Source organism: Pelophylax lessonae (genome assembly GCF_965119305.1).
Source record: "Pelophylax lessonae genome assembly, chromosome: 4".
NCBI lineage: Eukaryota > Metazoa > Chordata > Amphibia > Anura > Ranidae > Pelophylax > Pelophylax lessonae.
In genome coordinates, this window is record NC_138771.1 from 412,189,175 (window position 1) to 412,216,807 (window position 27,633).

Below are 27,633 nucleotides of genomic sequence, written 5' to 3' on the forward strand. Positions count from 1 at the left end.
GGGAGGTTCGGGTGTTCTGGTCGAACCGAACTTTTCAAAAGTTCGATCATCCCTAATCAGGATATTGCATTGTACTTCTAATGTCTCCCCCCTACATATATCTGCATAACTTTAATCACAAGAACAAAAATTCTTCAAACATTGCTGTCTGTTTTGCATTCTAGGCAGGAGAAAAAGGGGGCAGCAGAATGTTGTTGCAGCCCTGGTGGAGATGCAGGCAGCTGATGAGAGGCATCAGGAATAGTTAGAGAGGATGGAGGACCGTCGTGACCGACGCTTTGAGATGATGCTGGAGGATGCCCGTGAGGAAGCTTCAATCAGGCCTTCCTTGGCACACTCAGTCAGCTGGTGCAGGTGTTGAGCAGCTGTCGTGATCCTGTGCCTCCATCCAGCCACTAGTGCTTTGCACCCAGCACACTTGTTTGCCACTCAACACTATTTTTTGCACTACTTTTTTCCTGTTGTTACACAACTTGTTCAATAAAGCACCTGTTTGACTTTTTTCAAATGAAATGAAATAATTTTTTCCATTACCATGCGTCATGTGTTCTATGGCTATCTCACAGGCTTCTTTACTTACCCATTCTACAAATTGATGTCATTCTGTTTACATTACTGACGTTAACTGTTAAAGAATCAGTCCACTTTCAAATACAATTTTCATGACAAATTTAATCCCATGTCATCCAAGATGTTAATTTCTTTCTTTCTTTCTTTCTTTCTTTCTTTCTTTCTTTCTTTCTTTCTTTCTTTCTTTCTTTCTTTCTTTCTTTCTTTCTTTCTTTCTTTCTTTCAAAAAAAATTAAGGGTTTTCATCAAAAAATTCCTGGATTACTCTCCATATGGTGGACTTCAGTGGACTTCACTGGTCTCCAAATTGTTGAAGATCAAAAGTACAGTTTCAGTGCAGCTTCAAAGGGCTTTAAACTATCCCAGACAAGGAATAATCTTATCTAGTGAAATGATCGTTCATTTTCTCCAAAAATTTTATATGCTTCATTTAGACAAGTGATCGCCTTTGTCAGATAAAAGTATTTACATATTCTTCAAAAAGTTTACGCTGTAGGGGCGTGACTGGAAGCCGAGCTGACAGGACGTTTTCACAGGGAGCTCCGTCTATCTTGCCAGACAATCTCTTCCCATCCTCCGCTTTGATCCCCCAATATTGTGCCTACAGGGCTGCTGCTGCTCCTCCGCGACCCCCTGTGCAGGCTGGACTGTCTATTTTCACTCTAGGCGGCCGGGATCCGGAGCTCCGAGATCGGGGCCTACACCCCTGCTGAAGCCGCGGACTTTCCTAGCGGCCGCCGCGGGCCGTCGTCCGGCGCGGCGGCGCCTACACAGGCTCAAATAGACAGTCTGCCTCCCTCTCACAGGCATCTGCTGCCTGCCCGAGCCCACAGGTCCCGCCATCTGCCATCTGGTGTGTGTTACTGGACATTAAAAGGACGCCCGAAGTAGCGGCCCAGCCGCCCTGGAAGCTGCCTCCTCTCCTGCAGATGTGATCCATACACCAGGTGCAGGGTAAGCACTCAGCCCCCCACACTGCCTATCTCATAAGCTCTGCTGCTGCATACAGACTTTGTCCCTCACAATCCCTCCTGCCTACTGCAGCAGCTGCTCCTTCCTTCAATTGCCTACCTCCTCATTTGAGCAGTCTTTTTCTTCTACATGTTCAGGTGCGGATGGGACTTTTGAATGGTAATGACCGACCATAATTAAAGTGAGCTCTGGCGGCACCTTGATGATCTAACCCCCCTGGCAATGCCTTCTAAAGCACCCAACTTACGCTCATTGTCCGGTCAAAAAATCCGGGAAGGGATCCTCATCCAAACAACCCGGTTCCGGTACGATCAAGAGATTTCTGTCTGCAGGCGGCTCAAGCACGCAAACGCGAGGTAGTAGGGCTGAGGCCTCAGTATCAGGTGCAGTGTCATCCATCCGCTCTGCATCACCGCGGGAGCACTCTCCTTCCTCCTCATATTTCTCTGACCCGCTTGAAGAGATGCACTCCCCTGCTGCTTCTGACATGTCGTCTCTTCTACATGGTTTGAAACAAGAAATTGGGGGCATGTTTCGCAATTTAGAACTGTCCCTTAAGAAAGAGATCACCGCTGTCCGCGCTGATATGTCTCACATACTTGGCAGGGTGGAGGACACGGAACGGAGGCAAGACTCTCAAGAGGACTCCATTAGAGAATTACAGGACAAGGTCACGCAATTGGTGGTGGCCCACCGAGCCGCTCTATACAAAATGGAGGATCTGGAAAACCGCAACCGGCGGAATAATGTGCGTATCCGTTGACTCCCCGAAGCTACCAGGGATGACGACCTTGAAGCATCGGTAAAAGGGATATTTAATTCCATCCTGGGGAGGGCGCCTACTGATCCTTTACGTTTTGATCGCACACATAGAGCACTCAGACCTCGTAACCTATCCTCTGACCTGCCTCGGGATGTCATCTGTCGCCTGCACTATTTTGAAGACAAAAATGCTATCATGACTAAGCTACGCGGCACTCAAGTTGTTGACTTTCACGGGGCTTCTCTTAACATCTTTCCTGACCTCTCCAAGGAGACCTTAGAACGACGCCGTGCACTTAAGCCGCTCCTGGAACAACTTAGGGCCAATGGCTTCACTTACCGCTGGGGTTTCCCAGCATGTCTAATTGCTACCAAGAACGGTCATTCTGCTACCCTCCGCTTCCCGGAGGATCTACCAGCCTTCCTCCAGGATGTTGGTCTCCCACCCTTGGATCTCCCTGGGTGGCATGATTGCATCCCCATTTTCACTTTCAAACCAGGTGCCTCCTGGAGTAAAACGCCTTCCAAGAAAATGCGCACCTCTGCGCCGACTTCTGCTCGCAAATCAGGGATGACCCCTATCTGAAGTATCCCCCTTTTTCCCCGCCTGCTGATGTGTTACTCTTTCTCAGGCTTATTCATGTTCTCTCCTTTCAGGTGCATTAGTTAGTTGTTCTTATCATGCCTGTTCACTGTTTTATATACTCATGTTGGGTTTATTACTGTCTCCTCTGCCAGGGGGAGGTTATTTCATGATTATTTGATATTCTATTCTGCACATTGTCATTTACATTTTGGTTTGTTGGGGTGCCGCCGCCGGCTCCCTTCTGAGCTCCTTTACGGGATGATGTTACGTCCGGTCGATACGCTCCCCTCTCTCCTTTTGGGGGTGGGGGTTCCCGGATCTAGGGCTCTGTCGCACGGGACATGTTCTCCTGCTCGGCGCCCTGTCTCTGGGATCGCCCATCCCCCCAGGGACCACTGCAGTTTACTGCGTGCCGATACATTGTGTCTCATTGGACATTGTCTCTGTATTAATGTTATGTATTCTCTTTTCTTGCTGTTTCTTCTTCTCTTCTTTTCTTCTGTCCTCTCCTCTCCCCCCCCTCCCCTTCCTTTAGGCCCGGGTTTTCACTGTTTGTGGGAGGGGTGTTTGTGGATACCTAATGGCGACCATAAAAGTCTTGTCTTATAATGTTAGAGGATTGAACACGGCATATAAACGCCATCAAGTGTTTTGAGAGTTGCAACGTGAATCTTGTTCTATTGCATTCCTTCAGGAAACTTATCTCACCCATTCTACTCATGTCAAATTATTCTCCCCACAGTACCCAACCTGGTACTATGCACTTTCACCCTCTAACAAGGCTAAAGGTGTCGCTATCGGGTTTCGCAAGAACACCCCTTTCCAACTTGATGCTATGCTCGCCGATAATGGTGGTCGTTATCTTTTTTTAAAGGGTTCAATAGGAAACATCCGCTGTACTCTGGCTAACATTTACGCACCGAATCAGGCTCAGTCCACTTTTCTACGCACAACACTTTCTGAGCTGACGAAGTTTGCTGAAGGTCTCATGGTTGTTGCTGGTGACATCAACATGGTCCTGGACCCTGTTCTTGACACCTCGAAGGGCCGTTCGAATGTCCCGTTTAAACAGATCGCGCGGCTTAAAAAATTGTTACATTCCCTTCAACTAGTTGACGTCTGGCGAATCCTGCATCCTACAGATGCTGATTTTTCCCACTTTTCCAAATCCCATGGTTGTTACTCTAGGATTGACAACATTTTTCTGAGCCACTTTCACTTACCCCTTTTGCGATCCGCCTCCATTGGCTGTGCCTCCATTTCGGATCATGCTCCTGTAATGACCACCCTGCTCTTTCCCTCTCTCCCACCCCGCTCCACTAATTGGAAGCTGAATGACTCGCTTCTCTCGAACCCCGCAGATGCAGCTCTCTTATCCTCTGCACTTAGCCAATATTTTCTTGAAAATACCACTGAGCATGCATCTCCCTCCTTGGTGTGGGAAGCCCACAAGGCTACTATAAGGGGAAAATTGATGGAGCTGGGGGCGAGGAGGAAGCGTGAGCAGGGCCAATTGATCGCTGAGCAGCTTGCCCTGGTGGCGGATCTAGAAAAGTCACACAAACTATCATTACATGTCTCCCACCTTCAGGCCTTAACAGAGGCTAGGGAATCCCTACGATCCTTACTTGACAAAGCTACCAAGCGCAAATTTCCCTTTTTAGCCCATAAACGTTACGAGTGGGGTGATAAACCCGGTAGAATGCTTGCCAGGTCTCTTAGAGCCCAAAAGTCAGCAGCTTTCATTCAGAAGGTGAAGCTTCCCTCTGGCCTTATGGTCCATTCCTCCCCTGATATAGCCAAAGCCTTTAGAGATTTTTATGGCAAGCTTTACCATGTAGAAGGTGATCTCTGTCATCTCCCTCTAGCTGAAAAACGCAAACGTATTTGGGCTTACCTCAAAAAGGCTAATCTACCAACCCTTTCCAAACGCTCCCTGCGGAAATTGGAAAACGATTTTTCTGTTGAAGAGTTCCAATTGGCACTAAAATCCACCCAAGTCGGTAAGGCGCCTGGCCCTGATGGCTTCACAGTTGCATATTTCAAAAAGTTTGCTGATGTCCTACTCCCTCACTTGACCTCATATGCCAACTCCATTTCTAAATCCTCGGGTTTTCGTCCAGAATCATTAGCGGCACACATTTCGGTCCTACCTAAGCCGGGCAAAGACCCCACAGAATGTGGCAGTTACCGCCCTATATCCCTCCTAAATGTTGATCTTAAATTGTACTCTAAGGTGTTAGCTAACAGACTACTGCCCTTGATCCCCTCCTGGGTCTCCGCTGATCAGACTGGTTTTATCCCCGGGAGAGAGGCGAGGGACAACTCTCTTCGTGCTCTCTCCCTGATCCACTTTGTCCGCACTGGGTCCCAGCCTACCCTGTTCCTTTCCACTGACGCTGAAAAAGCGTTTGACAGGGTGGACTGGGACTATTTGTTGACTACCCTCCGTTTTTTTGGCCTTGGCCCCAAAGCTATACAACGTATTGCAGCTTTATATTCCCAACCAACGGCACAGGTACGGGTTAACGGCCTCCTTAGTTCTTCCTTCCCCCTTCGTAATGGCACGCGACAGGGGTGCCCTTTGTCGCCCCTTTTGTTCGCCATTTCCCTCGAGCCCTTTTTATCAACTGTTAGGCATTCCAACGATATACATGGTGTCACTGTGAACCGTCATACGCATAAATACGCAGCTTATGCGGATGACATCCTATTTTTCATCCAACAACCTCGTATCTCTTTACCTGTACTCTTACGAGCTTTCGCAGACTTCCGCCACCTCTCAAACTTCAAGATCAACATGTCTAAATCCGAAATATTAAACATTAATCTCCCCCCTACTGAAGTTTCCGCTCTGTCCCCACATTTCCCATTTCAATGGTGTCCGGACAAATTGAAATACCTAGGTATTTATCTAACCCCCCGCTTGGATAATTTGTTCCGTCATAACTACATTCCCCTATTGAATATGATCAAATCAGATCTTCGGCAGTGGTCCTCTTTACGCCATTCCTGGTTGGGCAAGACCAACATAGTTAAGATGAACATTTTGCCTCGTATTCTATTTTTTTTTCAAATGTTACCGCTGGGTGTTCCTATTGGGCTTTTTACTATTTTGCAGTGTTTGCTTTCCAGGTATATTTGGCAGGGCCGGCGCCCCAGGATTGCAAGGACGACGCTTTTTCGTCCAAAGAGTTGTGGGGGACTTGCTCTCCCTAGTATCAGGGACTATTTCCGGGCGCTCTCACTAACCCGTGTGGCTGATTGGAAGTACTCTATTAGTTCTAAATTATGGGTACAGCTGGAATACGATCTATGTGACAGAGACTTGTCTGCAGTACCATGGATTCGAAGGTCCGCCAGGGCCCTCTCCCCAAACACCTCTCCCCTGACCCTATCAACCTTGTCTGTCTGGGATTCCCTGCATACAAAGTTTTCCTGGAACTACAACTCTCCTTTAATGCCTCTGCTGAATCACAACCACTTCATGCCTGGCAATCTGGATGCTGGATTTAAAAATTGGTCTCCTAAGACTGTCCCACGTAACCCACTCCAATGCTGTGAAGCCACTTAGCCACATTTTGGGCTCCAGCCCCGCAACGGACATGGACCATTGGAGACACAGACAGTTATCCAGGTTCATAGCGGCTCTTCCACGTCCACTGCGCGACTCCAAGGATTTGAACCCTATTGAGGCAATATTGTCCCCTCGGGACCCCCCCCTTCACTCCACCTCGCAGTTTTACAAGGCACTTATCTCATTGCAAGGCCAACCCTACCCGGATTTCTTACACAAGTGGGAACTGGATATTGGATCTCAAATCTCCGATAGCCGGAAGGACAAAATTCTTGCATTGGCTCACATTTCCTCTCTCTCCACCAAGGTGGCGGAATCCAACTACAAGTTATTGTCCCGTTGGTACTATACCCCGCGGAAAATGCACATTATTTCTCCGGCCATCTCCCCGTTATGTTGGAGGGGATGCGGAGATACTGCATCGCACGCACACATCTGGTGGCACTGTACAATAATACAACCATTCTGGATGGAAGTCCTTCGGCTTATACAGGTGATCACGGAAGTTACTATCCCATCAGATCCTTGGGTTGTCCTGCTGCATGGAACTAACATGCCGCTCTCTAAGTACAAAAGATCAATGATCCCTCATATGCTTAATGCAGCCAAAGCCCTGATCCCCGCCTTTTGGGGCTCACCGACCATTCCCATGACACGTCACTGGCTACAGAAACTTGATATGACATACCAATTAGAGGAACTTACTTTCATAGCCCGTGACAAACTAGACCGTTTTCACTCTGCCTGGCAACCTTGGTCTTCTTTTAAAAGCACTTCTTCCTATGTGGCCCTACTCACTGGGGACACCCCCACTGGGGATCACCTTCTAATGTATTCCTATCTGATTAAAGTTTTTACTATTTGGTACATAAGTCACCCGTGGCCTACTTTCCCACCCTCCCCTCCCCCCTTTTACCCTCTTTTTCTCCCTGCTGCTCTCTCCTCTTCTTTCTCTTTCTTTTCTGCTTTTTACTATCCTTTCACTTTCCTATAGGCTCTCTCTGACATTGGTTTTATGATGCAAGATGTTGTGCTATCAGTATGTTTTCCCAGACTTTTTATAACTGGACGTGCTTGACACGCACTGAGATGTTCGTGTACTCATTGATATTGTTCCATGGCTTTTTGCCGTTTTTAATGTCGGATTGTATGGTCTATGTTCTGTTTTTCTTTGTCTTCTTGAAAAAATTTTTTTTTCAATAAACAAAAATTAAACAAAAAAAAAGTTTACGCTGTATGTCCTACGCTTTTCCTATTCTACTTAAGAAATGAACGCAGTGACAGTTCCAATTTGTTCAAAAGTAGAATAGGGAAGGAGTAGGACATTGCTTTTTGAAGAATACAGAAAGTGTAAGCACTTGCAAGGCGATCATTTGTGTTTATAAAGCATATACTGTTGATTTTTATGGATAGTTCCCAGAGGCGTAACTAGATTTCTCAGGGCCCCGGTGCAAGAAATCATGAAGGCCCCCCCCCCCCCCCTGATAAAGCATATTTTTGACACTTTTTTTTTCCAACCTATAACAAAGTAAAACATTTCTGTTTCTGGGTTCAACGGCGGCAATGGTGGTGAGGGGGGGTGGGATCAGTGGCAGCAATGGTGGGGAGAAGCAAGGGATCAGTGGTGGCAATGGTGGGGAGGGGGGAGGTTTCAGTGGTGGCAATAGTGGGGAGAGGCAAGGGATCAGTGGCGGCAATGGTGGGGAGGGGGGTGGGATCAGTGGCAGCAATGGTGGGAGGGGGGTGGGATCTGTGGAAGCAATGGTGAGGAGGGGGAGGGATCAGTGGCGGCAACGGTGGGGAGGGGGGTGGGATCAGTGGCAGAAATGGTGGGGAGGGAGGTGGGATCAGTGGCGGCAGTGGTGGGGAGGGGGGTGTGATCAGAGGCGGTGATGGTGGTGAAGGGAGGTGAGATTAGTGGCGGCGATGGTGAGGGGGTGGGATCAGTGGCAGTGGTGAGGGGGGTGGATGGTGGGGTGGGATCAATGGCGGTGGTGAGGGGGGTGATGGTTGGGAGGGGGGTGGGATCAATGGCGGTGGTGAAGGGGCGATGGTGGAGAAGGATCAGTGGGGGCAATGGTGGGGGGGTGGAGGAGGGGTGGGATTAGTGGTGGTGTCATCCTCCCCCACCACCACCTCTGTCTTACTGATCCCATCCCCCACCACCGCAGATCTCATCTCCCAGATAGGGATGAGATCTGTGCCATGGTATCATTAAGAGGCAGCAAGGGTGGAGTTTGGGATCATCATTCTTCACTTACATAGCAGTCGGTCAGACGATTCCCCCTCAGCAACAAGTGAATCCACTCCAGCCAGGCAGGCACGCTTGTAGCAGTCTATTCGCAGAGGGGAGAACTCCTCCCCCAGCACTCTATTGGTGTCAGCTGGTCAGCTGACTTTCTTCCAGCATCCATCCCTGCCTCACTGCATCAGCCTTCTCTGTTGATTGGAGAGGATCGGCAGGGCTGAGGGCGGTGCAGGCAGCAGCAGACTCCTTTTCAGAAGACTCATCTTAGCAACCGGCCGCTGTAGACACCCCCCCCGTGCGCAGTGCGGTGCAATGATCGGGGAGGGCAGTTACAGTAGCCAGAACAGTCAAGCGGACGGACTGCCCCCTCATGCCACGGTAAGAGAATGGGGGCTGGTGGGCTCCACCTCTGTGGCTGAACCCCAGGGCCCAGTCGCAAGCGAGACCTCTGCGACCCTGATAGTTCCGCTACTGATCGTTTCACTATATAAGACCCTCGTCTGGTATAATTTTAAGCCCTTTGAAACTACACTTTTACCCTCAACAATTTGGGGCCAGTTGAAGTCCACCATATGGAGAATAATCCTGGAATGTTTTCATCAAAAACCATCATTTCTTTTTTTTTCATCCAAAATATTTTTATTGAATATCAAAGAAATCACATACAGCTTTATAACTGCTGAAATCCAACATTTGGTAACTTTCAATAATGAAAACTTGAAGAACATGGAACAAGAATATTAGCTAGTACAGTAATCTACTGTCAAACAAAGTAAAATATAAAATAACGTGAGTATAATCAACTTGCAAGTAATGCTGGCGTGTTTTCTGCATCTGACTTCTATCTATACAAGTTAATCTCCTAACAACTTGAGTGGAAAACTGGGTGAGAAGAAAAAAAAAAAAAAAAAAAAAAAAACAGATTTTTGACTGAAGTGATGCCCAGGTAGGGCATATGTGTAGTAGGGAAAGAAAAAAAAAAACTGTGCTTTGAGGAATAAAGACTGTTGCGTCTCTACTTGTTTTATTTCTGTCTCATGTGTGAAAAGAGTTTTAATCTACAATGGTTTTGACAAGTGGTTCGGGGGTGTTCATAATATCCTCGTTCACTATATTTGAAGCATAGGTTACATTGTTTTGCTGTATGGTGGGGTTAAGCAGGGGATGGCCCACCTCTCCCGCCTCACGGGCGAGAGGTTCAGGCCCTCCCCTGAGTGAAATAAATTGAACCTATTGAAGGGTGGGGAAGATAAGGGTTCATGGATAGAAGGGGGTGGAAGAAGGGGGGGAGGGAAGGGAGAGGAGGGGGGGTTCGGGGGGAAGGAGGGGAGTGGTTGGAAGGGATTAGGCATCCGCCCCAATCTCCGTCCCCATAAAGGACCAAAGGGTATCGAAGGCATATTTTTTGATGTGTCGATCATTGTTTTACAAGTATATATGTTATCTGTGTTAGAGAAGGGAAATGAAAATCCTCCCACTATCATCCCATGTTTAGGAGTGGGAGAGATTTTGTCTGTTATCTCGAGTAGTCACGTGGTCGATAGACCCTGGACCTTCTCAGTGGTGGTTTATAGTTTTGTATTGTCGTCAATTTGGAGCTTATGTTTATTCCGTTTTGTATATGGAAAAGTATGTGTTAGTGTTGATATTCGGATCAATTAGTTAGTAAGTCTCAAAAAGATATCCGAGTTGGAGAATGTTATCCATGGATCCCATGTATGGGCATATTTGTCATAAATGTGGCATCATTTCTTATTGCATGAGGAAAGACAGACATGAACATTTTTGATGACATGGGGTTGAGTAAACTATCAGGAAAAGAATTGAAAATTAAATAATCCTTTAATGATGCCAGAGAGTATTGACCTTTGTTTGCTCTCTTTATATAAATACAATCCTTTTGGGAGATTATGCTTTACCTTGCATATAAAATATTTACAAAATCAAAACATAACCTAGCATTTACACTGTGCCCTTGCTAGAACTGCAGACAAAATAGAAATTAATTGTTCAAATAACGCATCAGGCCCTCTCGTATATCTCTGCCCTCCTCTTCTGCATCCTGTGCCAGTGCCACAACAGGCTCTGCTGCTACAGGTGTATTCCATTCATGTTGGTAATCCTATCCATGACTTTCACAAAGATTGTGCAGAGCACAACAAGTCAACACCATGGATTTCACCAGTTCAATGTCGCTGTCATTCCTTTTCATAAGGCACCGCCACCTACCCTTAAGCTTCCCAAAAGCTTTTTCTACCACCACCCGAGCCCTGCACACTTTGTAGGTCAGTTGTTCTTCTGTCAGTCGGCCATTGTCGGGAAATGGTTTTAGGAGTCAATTCAACAAAGGATAGGCAGAGTCTCCCAGCACATAATAGCCAGCATTCACGTCACCGATGTTCCTGGTGCAAGCTGGGTAAAGGCATCCTCGCTCCACTAACTCCCACAATGTGGACAGTCTCAGGACATGAGCATCATGCAAACTTCCAGTCATTCCTGCATATACACTCCAAAACAATCCTTTCCCATCTAAAACTCCTTGCAGGATGATAGAATGCCAGCCTTTCTATTGAAGTAATCACAGTGGTACTCCTTTGGGGCAATAATGGGTATGTGACACCCATCAATGGCACCAACACACAGAAGTCCCCATTGATTCTCAAAGTAGTCTGCTATTTCTTTAAGCTTTTGTTGGTCAGGGAAACAAATCTGTTTGGAAACTAACAAAGAGCAGGCGGCCTCACAGAATTCCTGCACACACTGACACACTGTTGTTTTGCTGACACCAAAAAGATGGCCAATACTTCTGTAGTCACTGTTGGTTGCCAGCTTCCATAGTACACTCTGAAGTTTGTATCCTGTTTTAACATTGCTGGATACAGCTTGGTACATAGGAACAGAAATGTTTCTTCAGACATCCTGAAGTTGTGCACCCACTGTGTGTGTGTGAATCCTGGAACGATCACAACCCACCATTTATCTAATCGGTTGAATGTCCAAATGGTTGGTCTGCGGTGCCGATTTTGCAACAGATTGATTATCTGAAAAAAAAAATGCATTGCAAACATGTCATACACACTGTAGTAGTGAATGAGGGTGTGTTCAGGTCCTTTAAATAAATGCAACTACCAGGTATGGGAAATATTAGCAATTACAGGCAGTAATTCATGTGAATACAGCAAATACAGGCAAACTTTATGTGAGGGATTTATGATGTCAAGACATGGTGCATGGTGCTGAGACTGGAGGGTTGCTTAACAGGACACAACAGCTTACCCTCCTGTGCCGTAGTTTTTGTCTTGCTTTTCTTTCTGGGTTGTCCGTCTCTTCCCAACTCAGTCATATTTTCATATATTTTTCAGCTGTGTTTTTCCTTGCAGCCTGCAGCCTTTGCTCAAACGAACGCTGTCTCCTTCTAGTGACAAACAGCCACATGCCAAGAAGCAGGAACAAAATCTGCATTACTTCCTCCATTGTTGTTTGTTGTGCTTTGCGCAAGAGTTCTCTACTCTCCTCGTCAAGTGACGTTGATCACTGCTTTCTGGCTATACCACGCCTATCATGAAAGGGTACTATTGGCAGTGGAAACGCAAGGTGTACCGTTCCGAACCGTACCGTACCGCACTGAACCGAACCGTACCATACCACTCAGTGGAAACGAGGCATAAGTGACACTTTTCACTAATACAGTGATCAGTGCTAAAAATATGCACTGTCACTGTACTAATGACACTGGCAGGGAAGGGGTTAACATCAGGTGCGATCAAAGGGTTAATTGTGTGACTAGGGAGTGTTTACTAATTTTAGGCGTGGTGCTTGTACTGTGGGAAGGCAGAGATCCGTGTTCCTGTTTAGCACTACCTTCCCTACTGACAGAACGACGATCTGCCTTGTTTACATAGCTAGACCGTCATTCTGTTTCTCTCCTGAGTAATTTCTAGGTGCTGGCGGACATTGAGTCCACCTGCTGATTGGCTGGTCAATGGCAGTGGGTGCATGCGCGCCCCAGACCCTGAAGTGCAGAATCAAGTACAAGTACGTTATTCTGCGCAGGGGAGCCGCCGTCCCACAGTAAATGTACATGGGGTGGTCGGGAAGAGGTTAAATAAGGTATGTAAAGAAAACTGAAAGATTCTATTTAGAACCCAGGGAACACAAAATATAAACAGTTTAAACTGTAGCTTTAACCTGTAATCTATTTTAACCACTTTCCACCTACGCTATACCCAAATGGTGGCTATAGCGTGGGCTTGCAGTACCGGGAGGGCGTCAGTAGATGTCATCCCGTGATTACGCTGCTCGCGAGCTGCAATGCGGAGTGTGGCAGGTGTGCTCTGTGATCATCGAGTTCTTCGGACTCAGCTGATCACAGAACAGGGGAGAGGGCCAATCAGAGTGACAGAGTGACAGCCAATGCCAGAAAAGATAAGTGCTATCCAGCACCCCACTCCTGCGCTCAGAACTTGGTCCTCAGGCTGCCTCAATCCCGGAACTCGTACTAATACTTGGCATCCATTATGGCTAGGCTTTGCTGCCCCTTACGACCGGGGCGGTCGATCAGACACTGTAGATACAAAACAAAGAAAGGGCGCACCAGGCTAGCGCATTATCCTCAGCGAGTTTATTATATCAAGATAAAAATCAGCTACTCACAAACATTCGTGAAATTCAAGCACATCAATTCCATAGAGCCGCCTCATTGCAGAAATACGATATCTCGTGAAAGCAGAGGGCTGACGCGTTTCAAGGCCGTGCCTCTTCCTCAGAGCCTGGAGGCCATGGCCAAATCCATAGCTTACATATGGTATGGTAGACCAGGCCTCCACATGACCCTTCGGGGTGTGGGAGGGGATATCGCCAAAATGGGCGTGGCTACACAACTAATTGCCTAAAACATAACAGACTTTAATTTGCAAGCCCTATACCACCACTAACTCAACTGGTATGCTAACCAATCCACAACATCTTCCCAACTCATTATGAATTTTACATCAGAAATTACACATTTAATAATACATTGTGGATAGTGCAATGAAACAATACAGTGCACGACACGGTCAATACTACACGGGACAGCTCATCCTCCTCTCATGGTGATGGGAAATCAATCTGGCACATGATGGTTACCAATTCTAACTGATCCCAATCGGACTGCTGCCTGTGTAAATCATAGATTGGTTCCTGCAGGGGAGCAATATATAGGGCCAATGCACCAGACTGTAAAAACGTCAGGGGTGATCCAGTGGATCCCTTGTTGGTGTGTACAAAGGAAGTGACACTAAGCACATTACCTGGGGATGTCGCAATGTCCACCGTCAATTAGGCATCGCTAGAATGATGTACCGATCGTGTCCCAATTGACCGTGGAACGGCGGTGGAACGCATGCCGTCCATCCCGGAACTACCATGCGTTCCACCGTGTGACATCACTTCCGCCCATCTGGATAGTGACGACCTCCGCCTGTCTGCATATCCGGGAGGTGAAGCGCAACCACCGGATCCGGAAAGGCGGTGAAAGATGTCTAAACAAAGGATGGACTTATGCAATCTGACGGCAGTCCCAATAGGCTATCCCCACAATCACAATGAGAGGAAGATGGATAAGCACTCCGCCCCGAAATAGCACAGACCACACGAGTCCGCCTATGGATTTGGCCATGGCCTCCAGGCTCTGAGGAAGAGGCACGGCTTCGAAACGCGTCAGCCCTCTGCTTTCACGAGATATCGTATTTCTGCAATGAGGCGGCTCTATGGAATTGATGTGCTTGAATTTCACGAATGTTTGTGAGTAGCTGATTTTTATCTTGATATAATAAACTCGCTGAGGATAATGCGCTAGGCTGGTGCGCCCTTTCTTTGTTTTGTATCTACAGTGACAGCCAATGCCAGCTGATCATGGACGTAAACAGCCGCTGCTTATCTGCTTTTTTGCTCCTCCCGATCACTGTGAGGAGAATAGAAGAAAGCCAGTAACCGACTTCTGTTACAGGGACATTGGTCCCAATCTGTGCTGCCAGTGCAACTAATCAGTGTCACCTACCAGTGCCCATCATTGCTGCCAGTCAATGCCTACCAGTGTCTCATCATCAGTGTCACCTATCATTGCCGCCTATCAGTACTGCCTACCAGTGCCTATCAGTGCCCATTAGTGCCGCCTATCAGTGCCCATTAGTGCCACCTATCAGTGCAGCCTCATCAGTATCCACCAGTGCTGCCTCATCAGTGCCCATCAGCCCATCAGTGCAGCCTCGTCAACGCACATCAGTGAAGGAGAAAAATTACCGGTTTTAAAAATTGTATATTTGTTTCTTTAGCAAAAAATGAGAAACCCAGTAGTGATTAAATAACATAAAAAGCTCTATTTGTGTGAAAAAAATGATAAAAATTTAGTTTGGGTACATTGTTGCATGACCACACAATTGTCATTCAAAGTGCGACAGCGCTGAAAGCTGAAAATTAGCCTGGGCAGGAAAGGGGTATAAGTGCCCAGTAAGCAAGTGTTTAAACTTTTAAAATGAACTACTGTCTTCCTGTCTACTGAAAGCACCATTGCTGGCCCCTAAGACACTTTAATGGAACAATAGAATACCAGTTTGAGGGTTGGTTTTATAGTTAGGGAGCCTGAGCCAGCCTCTCCCCGCCCCTCCACAGCCCAGCGCTCCAGTGGAGAGGGCAGAGCAGAGAGCTGCTGACTGACAGGCAGCAGCTCTCTGCTTGGGCAGCTGTCAGAACTGAGCGATCGGCAGTGTCCCATCTCTCAATTCTCAGTGTAGAGGCGCTGGGGGACAGATGCAGCATTGGCCTGATGCTGCATCCACCTAAGTAAGTATAAATGGAGGGGGGGGGAAGAATTCCATATATCCCTTTTAAGGGTATGGACATGAGCAGTCTCAGTGTTAAATAGAATAGAATAAACCTTTGGGGGGCGTGGCTTGGCGCTCGGTGGTGATGGCTGCCTGATTCCTCTGCTCCCTCCTGCCTCACCTCATCCCTCAGCTGTGATTGGTTTTCAATTAGCCGTGAGATGGCAAAAACAGCTGCAAATCAATCCAAATCGCGTTCTCGTTCTCCCAGGGGGGCTGGTTCACAGCCCTATCAGAATATTCCTGAGCTTTTTTCAACCCAGCAGTGTGAGGTCCCGGCAGCGGACCAGGCCGCTCCTTCTGTCATGGGACCGCCCGACCGCAGTACATCTATACCTGGCAACCTGCAAGAGCTCCAGGGACAAACCGCTGATCCACCACTGACCCTAAGTGTCCTCCGCTCGGTCGCGGCAGATATAAAAGATACACTAGATCTGAGGCGAGACATTCACTCTATGAATGTAAGAGTGGAAGATTTAGAGGAAACTTCAGCAAGGCATGAGGTGAATATGCACCGCACACAGAGGTCTATTGAAGCACATACTTCCCAACTGAGAGATATGCAGAGGCACCTGGAAGACCTGGATAACAGAGGGAGAAGGCATAATTTATGGGTAAGAGGAGTCCCTGAATCTGTGAAAGCTGCCCAGATAACTCAAGCTACATCCATGATTTTCAATGATATACTAGGAAGACACTCTAACAATATCATTGAATTTGAGAGAATACACAGGGCCCTTAGACCGAAGGCTAGAGACAACGACCACCACGTGACATAATTTGTTGCCTTGTCAACTTCAGTTTAAAAGAAAATATACTGAGACAAGCCAGAGATCATAGAGACATTTTGTATCTTGGACATTCCATTAAGATCTTCCAAGATTTATCCCCTATCACACTTCAGAAAAGGCGTGACCTACGCCCCCTGATGGATATCCTCCGTACTAGAGGGATAATTTATTGGTGGAAGTTTCCATTTTGTCTCTCTGCCACGCATCAGGGTCGCTCAGCACTTCTTAGATACCCAGAAGATGTAACCTTCTGCGCCACACTTAACTTGCTGACTGTATCTCTCCCTGACTGGACGGATCCCTACAGAGCGCCTACACTTCGTAGATAATCCTCAATGGATACCATCCCTGAAAGAGGGGATCTTCATAACAGCAGACACAGATCCCCATCTTCTCAACACACAGGTCCCTGCCCTTCATGCCCTGATGGCCCTATTAGCCCAACGGCACCCCCTGGGCATCGGAGACCGAGGCAAGATTACCACCGATAAAGCCGTCTGTGATCACACTCATTTTTGCAGTTTCCAAGAGATCTTCATGTGACCCTCATATTGCTGTTCTTCATATGTCTCACTCCATCTGCTTTTGGATATTCCTGTTTTGGAGGCCCTTAACCACCTTCTTTTTTTTCAGTTTCCTCATATTTCTGTGTTTTCATGTCAATTTGAAGGCTTCATAAACTCATCTGCCATGTTCACACTCTGTTTACAAATCTCCATAGGCCTGGTGACCATTACTTTCTTGATCCCCAGCTGTGAGTATGTCCTATTCGGTTTGACTGCATCTACGATACGGTTCTATGCACCTTCTATGATCTATTATGCTAGCACTAGCTACCTTACACTTTAAGGCTCTGGTCTTCGAAATTCATCTGGATCTCGCTTACATAGCATGGTTGAAATCTTATAGGGTTCGTGACCCGAACTTAACCCGAACTTTACCCCGATCCCGAACCCCATTGAAGTCAATGGTGACCCAAACTTTGAAGCACTAAAATGGCTCTAAAAAAACATGGAAAGGGCTAGAGGGCTGCAAATGGCAGCAAAACCTTCTTAAGAGCATGGCAAGTGCTCTGCAAACTAATGTGGATAGGGAAATAACTTAAAATAACATACTGAAAAAAACATAAAAATAAAAAATAATCATCTTGATCTAGGAGGACGAGGCCCATATGGAGTAGGAGGTTGAGGTGGTGGTGGATGTGGCGGTGTAGGTGGAGGCGGCGGTGGAGGAGGACGAGGTAGCCAACACTGGTTTTTGTTTTTAATTTAAAATTTTTTAAATTAGGGTACACCCCAAAAGAGTGAGAAAGATCAAAAATAAAACAATGGCTGGGTAAGGCCGGTATACATGTCTATTCTGCCCAAGGTACGGACAAGTCCTGTGGGATCCATGCCTGGTTCATTTTAATAAACGTGAGCTTGTCCACATTGGCTCTGGACAGGCGGCTGCGCTTGTCTGTGATAACGCCCCCAGCCATGCTAAATACACGTTCAGATAATACACTGGCTGCAGGGCACACCAGCACCTCCAAGGCGTAAAGGGCAAGCTCAGGCCATGTGCCCAATTTGGAGACCCAGAAGTTGAAGGGGGCAGACCCGTCATTCAGTACATCTAGGCGTGTGCACACATACTGCTCCACCATGTTGGTGAAATGCTGCCTCCTGCTAAGACGTTCCATATCAGCTGGTGGTGCTGCTGCTTGGTGTGGCGTGCTGACAAAGCTTTTCCACATTTCGGCTATGCTAACCCTGCCTTCTGAGGTGCTGGTGGTGCCCTGGCTGCGTTGGCGACCTCTACCTCCTCCTCTGCCTTGGCCTTGTGCTTCCACTGTGCCCCCGCTGTCAGGTGCGAATGCCACCAGCAGCGTGTCTACCAGCGTGCGCTTGTACTCGCGCCTCTTCTGATGATGCTCCAGTGAGGGAATTAAGGACGGTACGTTGTCCTTGTAATGGGGATCCAGCAGCGTAGCCACCCATTAATCAGCACAAGTTACAATGTGGGAAACTCGGCGGTCATTGCGGAGACACTGCAGCATGTAATTGCTCATGTGTGCCAGGCTGCCCAGAGGCAACGAAAAGCTGTCCTCTGTGGGAGGTGTGTCGTCTGTGTCCTCTGTATCCCCCCAGCCACGCACCAGTGATGGCCATGAGCTGGCCTGGGTGTCACCCTGCTGTGAACATGGTTCCATTTCCTCCTCCTCATCCTCGTCATCCTCCAGAACTGTGCCCCTGCTGGACAATTGTGTACCTGGCGTTTGTGGGTGCAGGAACCCACCCTATGAGCCACTTGTAAATGACTGCCCTGAAAGCCTTGGAAATTATACCTCTTCCTCCTCCTCCTCCTCCTGTGCCACATCCTCTTCCATCATCGCCCAAAGCATTTTTTCAAGGAGGCATAGAAGTGGGATAGTTAATCTGAGAACGGCGTCATTGGCACTGGCCATGTTGGTGGAGTACTCGAAACAGCGCAACAATGCACACAGGTCGCGCATGGAGGCCCAATTATTGGTGGTGAAGTGGTGCTGTTCTGCAGAGTGACTCACGCTTGTGTGCTGCAGCTGAAACTCCACTATGGCCTGCTGCTGCTCTCACAGTCTGGCCAGCATGTGCAAGGTGGAGTTCCCCATTGTGGGCATGTCACATATGAGGCGGTGAGCGGGAAGGCCGAAGATACTGACAGGCAAGCAGCAGCAGGGTGAGAACGCCGAAAGTGCGCACAGACGGCCCACACTTTCTGCAGCAGCTCTGACATATCGGGGTAATTTCTAAGTAACCTCTGCACCACCAAATTCAGCACATGCACCAGGCAAGGGATGCCCGTTATCGCACACCACCAGGCCGGGCTTGAGGCTCACTGGCACCAACCACTCATCGGTCTGCTGTTTAATGCCCCTCCACAACTCCTGTGCGGTGTGGGTTTTTTCCCCCAAACAGGCAAGTTTTAAAACTGCCTGCTATCGTTTACCCCTGGCTGTGCTGAATTTGTTGGTGAAGGTGTTACGCTGACCGGATGAGGAGGTGGTAGAGGATGAGGAAGCGGAGTAGGAGGAGTTAGGAACAGGAGGCAAACTAAAGCGCCCTGCAATCCTCAATGGTGGAAGGACATGCACCAAACTGCTATCTGCCTTAGGCTCAGACACCACTGCATTTACTCAGTGTGCTGTTAGGGAGCTATAACGTCCCTGACCGTGCTTACTGGGCCACGTATCTGTAGTTAGAGGCTCTGAGAAAGAGGCACGGCATCGAAATGCGTCAGCCCTCCATCTCCACGAGACATTGGACTTTTGTAAAGAGACTGCTCTATGGAATTGAAATGCTGGAATATCACGCATGTTTGTGAGTAGCTGATTTTAAAATTTATGTTATTAAAAAGCCCGCTGAGGATAATGCGCTAGGCCGGTGTGCCCCTTTTTTTGTCTTTATTTGCAGTGTTTGGTTGACCGTCCCTGGTCGTTGAGGGCAGCAAAGCTTAGACATAGTGGATGCCAAGTGGAGTTCCGTGTTAGAGGCAGCCTGAAGACCCAGTTCTGAGGGCAGGAGCAGGGTGCTCACCATCTCTTTTCGTTTTTGAGAAGGTTTATGCCTCGCTTCAGGCTCTGATTGCACAGCGTGTAAACCACTCGTGTCCTGTCATCAGCACATTGTCTGAACAACTGCCACTCTAGGGAACTCCTTTGAGCTGGCTTTGGTGTGCTCGGTCCCTTGCTGCGTTGGGCATTAGCAAGCGTAGTGTCTAGGGCACGGCCGCTCTCCGCTTTTGCACCCTGCTCCTTCTTCTGCTGTGGCTCTGTGCGACCACTGCCTCTTCCTCCAAACTACTCAGGTCCCCTGCATGATGTTCATTCCATGTGGGGTCGAGGACCTCATCATCCTCCACATTACATTCTACCCAGTCTTCACCCCTGCCCTCCTTGTCGGTCTCCGCAATTCGAAATTCCACAGCAGTTGGCACCTGTTTTTTGTCATCATCCGAGACGTGATGCGATGGCCCTCCCATGTACTCATCTTGAGACATAAGTGGTTGGGCATCGGTGCACTCAATCTCTTCCACTTCTGGGGCAGGGCTAGGTGGATGGCCCTGGGAAACCATGCTAACAGAGTCATCAAAAAGAAGAAGAGACTGCTGCATGACTTGGGGCTCAGACTGCTTTACTGATTTGCAAGGGGGTAAGGTGAAAGATTGATGAACATCAGCTGCAGGTGCCAACTCTGACCTTTCAGCAGTAGACTGGGTGGGAGGAAGTGGAGGCACTGTCAGCAACCCAATCTACTATCGCCTGTACTTGTTCTGGCCCTGCAGGTCCTGTCGCCTACTCGCACCTGAGGAAGGTGTTTCACTTGTGCGTGTAGCTGGCACAGATCGACCATGTCCTCTCCTTGCAACAGGAGCTCCAACAGCAGCATCATGACCCAGGCCATGTCCCTTTTTTGACCTTCTCCTCATATTTCTCTAATTTAGGATCTTCCCCTAAATGGGTGTTTATTGAATAGCGGAATAAAACAACAGTATCCAATGGGTGTATCTCACAGTAACATATGCAGACTAGGCTGCAATTAAATTTTTTCCCCTAAATGGGTTTTTATTGAAAAGCGGAATACAACAACAGTATCCAACGGGTGTGTAAGAGAACGTTTGCTGTGCAAAGACGTGTTCCCGTTATGAACCTGACAATGGCTAATGCGAATGCACAAATTCGCGCAGCCGCGCATGCGCGGACCAACGCAGCCACGCACCCACGTTCGCAAATACGCAACGTGCGTTAACACTGGCGCCAAATGGGCTATTTAAACCCAGCCCTTACACTGCTCCAGTGCTGCTTTGTCTTCAGCCTTGGATACCTGTTACCTGTTCACCTGCATCTTGTTCCTAGTTCCAGACCCGGCTTATTCTGATGATTCTCTGCTCTCCGCCTGCACCGAACTTGGCTTGTCCTGTGACCTCTCTTCCTGTCTGCTCCTACTGGCTTCTACGTTACCGATTGGCTCCAGACCCGGCTTGTCTTACCACACTTCTGTCATTCCCAGATCCGTCCATCCTGCCCAGGAGGCTCATCAGGCTCCTCCTGTTACCCATGAACTCCTGCTTTCAGCACCTGCTGCCTGCTCATCACCTTGCTCACCGGACTTCCCTGGCAACCCTCCCCAGTGGCCATTGTCCACTTCAAGCAAACCTCCAGGCGCTCGTGCTACTCTATACTCCGGTGCCCCCTGTCTGCACTATCAGGGGTCCCGAGTCGGAGTCGCAAAAGAGGCCATCCTCACAGTATCAGGCTCATCTCCAGGTATGTGATAGGGTGTATCTCACAGTAACATTTTCAGACTAGGCCGCAATTTAATTTTTTTACATAAAATGGGTTTATATTAAAAAGCGGAATAGAACAACAGTATCCAACAGGTGTATCTCACAGTAACATATGCAGACTAGGCTGCAATTACATTTTTTTCCCCTAAATGGGTTTTTATTGAAAAGCGGAATAGAACAACAGTATCCAAAGGGTGTATCTCACAGTAACATATGCAGACTAGGCTGCAATTTTATTTTTTTCCCCTAAATGATGGGTTTTTATTGAAAAGCGGAATACAACAACAGTATCCAATCGGTGTATCTCACAGTAACATATGCAGACTAGGCTGCAATTACATTTTTTTCCCCTAATTGGGTTTTTATTGAAAAGCGAAATAGAACAACAGTATCCAAAGGGTGTATCTCACAGTAACATATGCAGACTAGGCTGCAATTTTATTTTTTTCCCCTAAATGATGGGTTTTTATTGAAAAGCGGAATACAACAACAGTATCCAATCGGTGTATCTCACAGTAACATATGCAGACTAGGCTGCAATTACATTTTTTTCCCCTAATTGGGTTTTTATTGAAAAGCGAAATAGAACAACAGTATCCAAAGGGTGTATCTCACAGTAACATATGCAGACTAGGCTGCAATTTTATTTTTTTCCCCTAAATGATGGGTTTTTATTGAAAAGCGGAATACAACAACAGTATCCAATGGGTGTATCTCACAGTAACATTTGCAGACTAGGCTGCAATTACATTTTTTTCCCCTAATTGGGTTTTTATTGAAAAGCGAAATAGAACAACAGTATCCAAAGGGTGTATCTCACAGTAACATATGCAGACTAGGCTGCAATTTTATTTTTTTCCCCTAAATGATGGGTTTTTATTGAAAAGCGGAATACAACAACAGTATCCAATGGGTGTATCTCACAGAAGCATATGCAGACTAGGCTGCAATTACATTTTTTTCCCCTAAATGGGTTTTTATTAAAAAGCGGAATACAACAACAGTATCCAATGGGTGTATCTCACAGTAACATATGCAGACTAGGCCGCAATTTAATTTTTTCCCCTAAATGGGTTTTTATTGAAAAGCGGAATACAACAACAGTATCCAATGGGTGTATCTCACAGTAGCATATGCAGACTAGGCTGCAATTTAATTTTTTTCCTCTAATTGGGTTTTTATTGAAAAGCGGAATAGAACAACAGTATCCAATGGGTGTATCTCACAGTAACGTATGAATGAAACATTTTTATTTTTCCCTTTAATTGGTGATTTTTGAAGAGCAGATTAGAACAGCAGTGTCTAAACACTGTATGACAGTGTCACAGTAAAGTATGAATGAAAAACTGAAAAATATGCAATATGTAGTCAGGTTGGTAGGCGACTAATCAAGGGGGTAGGGGAAGAAGACAGGAGGGGAATGTAACTACCAAACACTGTAAATGGGGATTTTAATTGTGCCTATATATATAACAGCAGCAAAAAAACAGATGTTGTAAAAAAGAATACATATTTATTGGATATAGCAAACAGAAATATATACATAATCATAAAGGGTATGACAATGTCTGTCAAGGTTCATCTTGTGGACCTATGCGTTTCGCTCAAAGGAGCTTCCTCAGGATACAAGAATGAATTCATATTTAGACAAAATTGTATAAAATTGCATTATCTACAACAAACAATGATACAAATCAATATGCATTAAACATATGTCGAAAAAACAATAATACAAATCAATATGCATTAAACATATGTCGAGAAGAAAAAAAAAGAGAGAATATAAAAATAAAGAAAGAAAAGAAAGAAAAATAGAGAGGTGTGAGTCATCAGACTGAATCGGGTCATCGGGGGGGGGGGGGAAGATTCCAAAGAATTGGAAGGCGGTTAAGAGGATCTCAAACAAAAAGCCGTTTATACATATTCTTACCCTTTATTAAAAAATCATCATTTGACCAAGCTCCTAATGGAATGGATGATGTAGAAGAACAACTTAAACCTATACAATTGCAATAAAAAAAAAGGGGGGAGAAGGACAAAATAATAAAAAGAAGGACAAAAGTGAATGCAGTGGACAGTGTATATGTTAAAAATAATGAGTAACCCGAAGAGGGTACTAAAGTAATATGGTTTAAAAAACAAAGTGAAGGGAAGGACCTCCAAGGTGATATTCTCTGAAATATTGCCTGTGTCATGCGCAACACAGAAAAAGCAGGGGGAGATTAGAGAGCTGAATGCATGGCTAAAGTCCTGGTGTAAGAAGGGGGGATTTGGGTTTTTAGAGCACTGGGCTCACTTTTCATTGGGGTGCAACCTATGTGCTAAAGATGGTTTGCATCTAAATGGAAGGGGGTCTGTTGTGCTGGGGGAGAGGTTTATAGGAAGGCTGGATGAGTTTTTAAACTAGGATTGAGGGGGGAGGCTGAATTAGATTATAGTGGGGCAGACAGGTCAGACAGGGGTCAGCCCCTATTGGTGGGTGGAATGGGGAAAGATGGGGGGAGAGTTATGGCAGAGGATAAGAAGGTTCCCATGTTACAAACAACCATTGGAAATGGTACTATTAGTACCAAAATTAAAAACATGCAAAATAAATGTGAAAAATGGGACAATAATTTAAAGTGTTTGTTTACCAATGCCAGAAGTCTGCCAAGCAAAATCGGTGAGTTGGAAGCTCTGGTGCACGAGGAGAACTATGATTTAATTGGTATTGCTGAATCTTGGCTTCATTCTTCACATGACTGGGCTATTAATATTCCTGGCTATGCTCTCTTTCGTGAAAGACAGGGTAAAACGGATGGGCGGTGGTGTTTGTCTCTATGTGAGAAGTGATCTCAAAGTGAGTGCGAAAGATGACCTAGTTGATGGAGAGTGTGCTGAATCTGAAGCAGTATGGGTTGAAATGTACATGGGTGTGAGTAAAACAAAGATTATCATTGCAGTTTGTTATAGACCTCCCAATATTAATGAGTAGGTGGAGACTCAGCTCCTGGCACAGATAGAAAGGGCTGCAAGGGCTGGGACAGTGTTAATAATGGGGGATTTTAACTACCCAGACATTGACTGGAGTAATGGCACTGCTGGAACAGTTAAAGGGCACAAATTTATAAATCTATTACAAGACAATTTTATGGCGCAGTTTATTGAGGCCCCCACTAGAAATGAAGCTCTGTTGGACCTGGTAATCTCAAACAATGCAGAGCTTATTAACAATGTTCATATAAAAGAACATCTGGGTAGCAGTGACCATAATATGATTTCATTTAATGTTAGCTGTAAGCAAAAAAACGCATACAGGAAATACAAAAACACTTAATTTTAAGAGAGCAAATTTTCCAAGGACGAGGGCTGCTCTCCAGGATTTTGACTGGGAGGGAATATTGGCATCGATGAGCACAGAACAGAAATGGGAATTTTTCAAAAAGACTTTATGCAAACTCACTGCAAAGTATATTCCCATGGGTAATAAGTTTAAAAGGCTAAAAATAAAACCTATGTGTCTCACAGCAAAAGTTAAAAAAGCTATAGATAAAAAGAAAAGAGCTTTTTAAAAAATATAAAAATGAGGGAACACTATCATTGTTTAATTGTTACAAAGAATATAACAGAATGTGTAAAAAGGAAATCAGGGATGCAAAAATTCAAAATGAAGTAGGACAAACCCCAAAAAATTCTTCAAATATATTTACAGTAAAAAGGTTAGGTCTGAGCATGTAGGCCCTTTACAGAATAACCAGGAGTGGGTGACTGGGGACAAAGAGAAGGCAAATTTATTAAATACTTCCTTCAGCTTTCTATATACAAAGGAGAATAGGGGAGCTCATGACCATAATGAGGACGGTATTGACACAGCCCCAAATGATCCACAATGGCTCAAAAGTGATATGGTCCAGAAATATTTAGACAGAATAAGGGTGGATAAAGCACCTGGACCAGATGGCATCCATCCACGCATCCTAAAATAATTGAGTGCTTTAATTTCTAAACCTTTGTTTCTAATTTTTAGGGACTCATTAAGGACTGGAATAGTACCACTGGATTGGCGTAGGGCCAATGTGGTGCCTATATTTAAAAAGGGATCAAAGTCTTTGCCAAGTAACTATAGACCTGTTAGTTTAACTTCTATAGCCGGGAAGATATTGGAGAGTTTAATAAAAGACCACATAGATGGGTTCTTGCTGGAAAAAATATTTTAAGCAACAGACAGCATGGATTCATGAGAGACAGAAGTTGTCAAACAAACCTGATTTCTTTTTATGAGGAGGTAAGTAAAACCTTGGACAGAGGGGTGGCTGTGGACGTAGTATACTTGGATTTAGTAGTGGTTAATGATTCTTACTCTGAATGGTCTAAAGTTATCAGTGGTGTACCCCAAGGTTCAGTGTTGGGATCCTTACTTTTTAATATCTTTATAAATGATATAGGGTCTGGGATTAAAAGTACCATTCAGTCTTTGCAGATGACACCAAGCTTTGCAGTGGAATAACTTCTTTACAGGATGTCTCCAACTTACAATCTGACCTCAATGCACTGTTTCATTGGGCAACTATGTGGCAAATGAGGTTTAATGTTGATAAATGTAAAGTTATGCACTTGGGGGCTAAGAATATGCATGCATCATACATACTAGGTGGAGTAGAACTGGGGGAATCCATAGCGGAGAAGGATCTGGGTGTTCTGGTAGATCATTTGCTTAATAATAGCATGCAATGCCAAGCTGCTGTTTCCAAAGCAAGCAAAGTCTTTTTTTGTATTAACAGAGTCATGGACTCCAGAGAGAGAGAGATATAATTTTGCCCCTGTACAAATCATTAGTAAGACCTCATCTGGAATATGCAGTTCAGTTTTAGGCACCAGTTCTTAAAAAGGATATTGGGGAACTGGAGAAAATGCAGAGAAGGGCAACCAAACTGATAAAAGGCATGGAGGACCTCAGGTATGAGAAAAGATTAGAGGAACTGAATTTATTCTCTCTTGAGAAGAGGCGATTATGATATGATCAACATGTATAAATACATGGAATTGGAAAAACTGTGCTAACAAAAACTTACTGCTTACCCCGGAAGTGACGTTACGCTATTGGTATGGTACCATAGCGAGTCCTGGAACGCACGCCGGCGCCATTGCGATCTAGCGTGGCACATGCTGGTAATTCTTTCACAGATGGAATATGTTATCTAATAGACACAATATTATATATAGAAGGTATTTCCTGGCTGACATTATGTTTTGAGAAAGGCATCTATGCTGAAACGTGTTAAGAGGATTCCACTACAGTCAGCCCTGCTTTACATCCTTGATATGCTCAATACTTTGAGATGTTTTGTAAGTGTATTTGCTATGTTTTTTCATTAAATAATTTTTAGCAATATCACACTATGTTTGTCCCTCTTTGGTTTGTATTTTTACCAACGTTGGAGCCAGAATTAGATTTTTCCATGCTTGCTGCTGGTCAATACGGATACCTCTGAGGTTTTTACATCCACTTGGGACATCCACCATATATTCCAACAGCTTGTATGACCCACATGCTAAATGGTATCTGGGTCCTACGTTTCCGGTGAGTGCATATAATTTCTCCTTTTCTGTGTTGGGATTTGCTGCACACTGTATTCACGTCATTTATGTTGGATTTCTTTTTCACTCCATTCACTTGGGACTTTACTCCAGATGGACTTTTTTTTTAATCACATTTGGCTTATATGATTGGACATTTATTCATTTCACATTTTATGTTCAAACATAATTTATTGATTTTAGCGCTGCACAATTTTATGTTTTTTTTTATGTATAAATACATAAGGGGTCCATATAGTGAACTTGGGTTTGAGTTGTTCACTTTAAGGTCAATGCAGAGGACAAGGGGGCACTCTCTACGTCTAGAGGAAAACAGATTTCGTCTCCAAATACGGAAATAGACTCCCTCCAGAGGTGGTTCTTGCTAGCTCACTAGATTGCTT